Source organism: Pinus tabuliformis, chromosome 6 (genome assembly GCF_031772625.1).
Source record: "Pinus tabuliformis cultivar Carrire ecotype Pingquan chromosome 6, CPIR1, whole genome shotgun sequence".
Lineage (NCBI taxonomy): Eukaryota > Viridiplantae > Streptophyta > Pinopsida > Pinales > Pinaceae > Pinus > Pinus tabuliformis.
Genome location: NC_142292.1, coordinates 1,567,325,133 through 1,567,331,284, shown reverse-complemented (window position 1 = coordinate 1,567,331,284; position 6,152 = coordinate 1,567,325,133). Strand labels below are relative to the sequence as shown.

General features: G+C 35.7%; 1 pseudogene; it reads left to right on the top strand.

The window, feature by feature from the left end:
• The first annotated feature begins 2,517 nt into the window (after window positions 1-2,517).
• LOC149264752 (myb-related protein 2-like) lies at window positions 2,518-3,735 on the top strand (annotated as a pseudogene).
• The last annotated feature ends 2,417 nt before the right edge of the window (window positions 3,736-6,152 follow it).

The window sequence follows — 6,152 nt, the reverse complement described above, 5'->3', positions numbered from 1 at the left end:
ACTGCCTAGACCTCTAATATTCCAAGATGTAAACTTCATATTTAAAGATTAGTAAAGGAATAGCTGGCTAGATCTTTCATCTTACCTGAGTCTATCATGAGTTTTCCACATTCCATCAGTAGCTCGTTCTGTTTTTTCCTGCCTCTTTTCTTTCCTGGGTTTCTAGGTGCTAATCCCAGAGTCGTTTTTATCGTTTTTACTCCTTCATTGCTCTGCCTGCCAATGTTTTTTACCTCCTGCAAACCCTTAGCCTGAGTTCTCCATAAATACAACTGCTGTATTCTATTTAACTCTTCTTGAGGTAACGATTCTACCCCCCCGGTTGTTCCCTGAATTAAGAACCCCTCCAGATCTAATTGTTCTCTGTCAAGAATCTCCTGAAGCTCATGGTCCTCTAGATCCATCTCACTTTGGGTCATTTCCTGATCCATCTCCGTCTCTGTATCACTCATCATGATCTCTTTCTGTTTATCATTTTCCTGTGTTTGTTCCCTGTTTTCTTCTTTCTCCTTCTCCTCATGACTTCTTTCCCATGCTTGATCTTCTGCTATTAATTCTTCATTCACTTCAAGAACTTGGAACCGGTTCTGACTAACCTGTTGTCCTTCCTTTTGTTGTTGTTTCGGCCCTTTTTTCCCACCTTTTCCTTTGTGTACCACTTTGTGAAAACTATCAGTGTCTTTCATTGTATTAGTTTTGCTCTTGTTGTCTGCTTTACTGAGAGGGCAATCTCTGAGAAGGTGCCCATGTTCATGGCATCTATGGCACCTGAACGGAATATGCTCATAGTCTACTGCTTGTACCCAATCTTCGTCATGGACCTCCAGGATTACCTCATCCGAAAGAGCTTCGGATATATCCATCTCCACACAAATCCTTGCAAAGGAGGTGTATTTTCCCCTTCTTGTGGCTTCAGAAGCTTTAACAAATCTACCTAATTTATTGCCTATGGCAGCTAACGATTCAGTTTGCCAGTAATCAAGAGGTAGAGAATAAAGTCTCACCCAGACCAGGACCGAAGTAAAAGTTTCCCGCTCCGGTACAAAGTTCATCTTCCATGGCCTCATATAAAGACCTGCTGCTGCATAGAAGTAGGGCCCTCCTTCAAACACTCTGTCTTTATCTTCAATGTTTGTGAACACCACCGTAAAGAAACCCTTTGACCCAAGATGTAGATCAATGCTCCCTTTGGGTTTCCAGTGGTATTTGATCCATGTTTGCAAAGCTTTTTCCGTGGGCCATAATCCCATGAATTTACAGATTATTGCATAGGTGCACATGTGATCCCTGTGCGCCTGCAGTGCTGGATCATTTAATACCACTCTGGGTGTGATTTCAGCTTTGGGTTTACAAGATCCCTTTTGTCTTTTGTCTTTTGTTCCCTGTTTTTTGTCATCTTCCTCCTTGTCTTTAGTGTTGTTATTCTCCTTCATTTTGGTACCTGCTATCTCTTCTCCCATGTTTCTTCTTCCTTCTTCAACAATATCTCTACCTTTATCTAGAACATTCTTTCCCTTATTGGCCACAGCTTCCTTGTAGGAGGGAGTGGAGCTCCCTCCCCTGCGATTTTCCATGGAAAAACCTCTGCTGCAACCTCAAAACCCTAGCTGTTCACTGACCGTTGTTCCTTAGCTTTGCGCTCTCCCTCGTGTCAGCTTCATATATTGTTTTCCTGATGGTCAATTCTATTGGAATTGTGATTTCAAAGGCACTGGTCTGGGCACATTTTTTGATCCAAGTAAGGATTCCACTCATTTTCTCTTCTAGGAAATATCTTCCTTTAATTTTTCCTTTTTTTTGGCTACTTGAAACATATGATGCATTATTTGTTTCTGTGCTTCATATTTAATCTGATTCAGTACATCAAATTTCCATAGATTGGGCATTGGACATGGAATTATTCTTCTATATTCCATTTTATGCACTATAATCACTCTGATAATGTATACCATGTCAAGTAGCAAAGAGGATGAAATTGGTTACTTTCTCTGGAATTATTATTTTCACATTAATAATTTTAAAAAATATTAAAAAACCAGAAAAGTAACTTGTACAAACCCTGAGAATTTTTTTTCCTCATGTCATACCCATTTTGCAATTCTTGTTTCTAGTAGCGTAGGAGTATTTGATACTTAGGATCAAAAGAAAGACATGAAATTTAGCACCATGCTTATTCTTGGAACTGTTCCACAATACAGTCCATGTGTTAAGCTCCAATGATGTAGTCTTGACGTCCATCTGCTCCACCTCTAGGTCATATGTAACTTCCAATGCAAGAAGTATTTCTTCTTTCTTCTTTTGATCATAAGTGGAGGTTCCTTTTTTTTATTTTATTTAAGGCAACATTAGGAAGCAATTGGACATTATGGTAGGTAAATACTTCATGTATGTGAAGTAATCAATCTACAGAGTTATGTACTGGGCAAAGTCCTTTCTTTGCCAAAGCAAAGGCATTGGACCAGGCCAAGACTTCGTTACACAAGGTATGGAAAGGCACATGTTACTCACATAAGGCACATGAAGGTAAGGTCTTATAAAGTCCTAGGTCCAAAAACGTCAAAGCAGGCAGGCATAGCGCGTTCTCTCCTTTTATGGTCATTAAGGGTGAATAGAGATATAAATTACCAGGCATTGTGAATTTTATTTAAGATAATTGCTTCATGTAATCACCTTCTGTTCTAGTGTTAATTTTATGTTAAAATGAAAAGAAACAATTTTTGAAGTTGATATGAGAGCTAAGATTAAGTTGTGGTTCCATTGATTCTGTCTAGATAGCTCTATTAATTTGGGGTGAAAAGAGAAAAAACATGAAAGGAGTTCAATATTGGCTCTCTTTTTCTTAATCTAACATGGTTGAAACAGGTACAACAACATTTACAGCTCTGAATTAAAACTTAGGGTAAGTACTTGAAGTCTGTGCTGGAAAAGGCTAGGGAAACTCTTGCTGGCAACAACTTAGGTTCTATTGGACTGGAAGCTGCCTGTACAAAAATCTCAGAATTGGCTTCAAAAATGTCCACTAAATGCCTCAACAATGTTTTTTATTGTTTACCTGAAATTCCATCATTATACAAGCAACAAAAACATATGGTACATGATATGCATAGCCTTAGTCAACAATATCAGGTCACAGATTAGTCAATGGAGAGTTGTTTGACATCAAATGAGAGTTCTGAAAAGAATCTAGATCAGAATATGCAGAACGCTGGAAATAAAATATTGAGAACATTAAATAATAGAAATGTACCATTTTGGCAGACTGAGGCCAGAGAAGATGTCATTTTTCGAGAATTGAGTGCCACACAATTGGGTTGGGAAGAAAATCTAAAACAAGTTGAAAAATTTGTGTCCTCTCCAACTAATCCAAAATATTCATACAAGAATTCAATTGCAACCAAAGGAAATTTAGGAGAGAGGACCACAATTTTTAGGGTACAAACAAAAGAAAATGGCTATGGCATGTCTGATGCAAGGGAAAAATAGATGGAAGTAAATGGATCATGTGTAGGAAAACAAGTAATTAAACGAGAATTGCCTAGGAGCTTCTCTTTGCATGAATTTTGCTGCATGGGTGAATTGGTAGGGCTTCATAGGGATGAAGTTGAAATTCCTTCAGTTAGAAATAACAAGCTTTCCAAGCTCACTGAATAATTAGACTTGAATGCTAATGATGACACTAGTATAGAATCCAATTTTAGGGAGTTTGATTTGAATGGTTTTGGATGGATCATATGACAATGAATGTTAGCAAGTCATTTAAGAAATTTGTACCTTCCATATTTGACAAAAACCTTCATCACTCACTGAATCCTAGGTTCATGAATCAGAATCAAGAGTGTGATTTTATGGTTCTTGGTATATTATCTAGAAGCTGAACTGCTAAAATATTTAGATAGGCCACTAGGAGCTTATTCAACATATGTATTTATAATACCACTGCCTAGATATGAAATTCAGGGAGCTTATATTGTTTCTCCAGTGAAGCTTTGTGTTTATGTTTTTCATACACTATAAGCTAAGCACAAGCTATCGTAACCCAGTGGATTGGATCATTTGTATTGTTTTGAAAGTATGGAGTAGAATGCTTATATTCAGTGAGAAATGAGAATGAAATTTTGATGTGGTGTCAAATTTGTATATTTTAGAGAATACATGAATTGGTATATATGCAGCAAAAACATATGGTATAGGCTATGAATAGCCTTAATTAATAATCTCAGACCACAGATTATTCAATGGAGAGCTATTTGACATCAAATGAGAGTTCTTAAAGGAATTTAGATCGGAATATGCAGAACGCTGGCAAGAAAAGATTGAGAACATTACAAAATAGAAATGTACCTTTTTGGCAGATTGAGACTAGAGAAGATGCTAGCTTCCGAAAATTGAGTCCCACACAATTGGGTTGGGAAGAAAATCTGAAACAAAATGAAAAAATTGTGTCCTCTCCAACTAATCCAAAAGATTCAGACATGAATTCAATTCATGATATTACCTCAGTTTAGATGCCTCTGTATAGATATCAGAACAAAAGAAAAAAGTTGTACTGCGGGTGATGATGGCATGGACATTATGATCATACTATCACCTGAAAATATTTTCAATACCCTGTACTACTGGGTTTCACATGTCACAACTATATTATATAGTCTAACTCTATTATAATGTGTAACATATATGTGAATGACCATTATCAACATTTGTAGCTCAAATGTTAAAAAATAGCAAACAATGCCCTCAGATTGACACTATGACTCCATATGCCCTCATTTTTCCTGGACATGACTAATTATCCGATTCATATGAAGAATCTCTCTATTCGAGTAGGTGTGGCAATTTTGATTGCTTCATGTTTGTTGAAATAACGTGTATGGTCTTCAACATGGTTTTTTATATTGTTTGCTCCTTTTCTGTAAGTAGAAAACGAAATCCTGCAAAACACTTAGATTCCAACTGTAGGATCACATGGTGTGCATTCTGGTTTCAATTAACTGATTTTTCATATTTTTCCCTTTTGTTTTGTATTTCACTTATACAATAAAGAGACATAGTTCTTAATCTTTTGTATGCTTTCAAATTGTTGAATTGGATTCCAACTGTATGATGACATGGTGCGCATTCTAGTTTCAATTAACTGAGTTTTTGTATTTTTCCCTTTTGTTTTGTATTTCACTTATACAACAAAGAAACATAGTTCTTAATCTTTTGTATGTTTTCAAATTGTTGAATTGGTTTTGAGTGTTAACCGCATACAATATTTTTTCTCCAGATGTGTGTAGGTCACACATTCACTATTAATGCTACTCTTTCCTATGCCACCGCCTTACGTCGTTTCCTTTGCAACATTTGGTGGACTTGCTAGTATATTGCTTTGTCTAACCATTTTCTATTTGTTTTTAGATGATATTCTTCTTTAAGTTAACATTTATCCATTTTTATATCAATTTATTGTTACTATTATATAATGGTAAATGGATTTTTATTTTATTAAAAAGAATATACTTAATTTATTATATTAATTTTTTTTATATAAGATATTATTTCTATTATTAATAATTTATTAATTCTCACATTAATTTATTATTATTATTAGACATCATCAACAATGGTAAATAAAAGTATACCTATACTTTATTAAAGAGAATATACTCGACTTACTACACTAAAATATTTTTCATAAGGTATTGTCTCAACCATTTTGTTGAAGCTATCCATGACTACCATCAAATGGTCACAACCCCTACTTGTGATCCAAAATTCTCATAAAATTTCTATTTAAATTAATTCCCATGAAGTTGGCTTTAACAAGAAATGGTCACCCTTGGAAGCATATTTGGACATCACCAAGCATCATCTTCTTCTCTTATTCATTGATTTTTTCACACAAGTTTGAGGTTGGGTTGAGGAAAGAGGTTCACACAGGTTCGAAAATGCAGGTTTTGAAGCTTTCACATGTTCTATGGTTTTAGTTTCCGACCACAGGCTCGTCAAAGGAAATATTTGGCTATAATTGTAGGCTATCAGGATCAAGGGTGCAGTTGGAAGGTCTCCATCGCATGTACAACTCTTGCTCCATGCAGTTGGGCTCTAGGGCTAAATTTTCACATCTGACCGTAGTTGACCATAGATAGGAAAAGTTTTCTTTGATATAT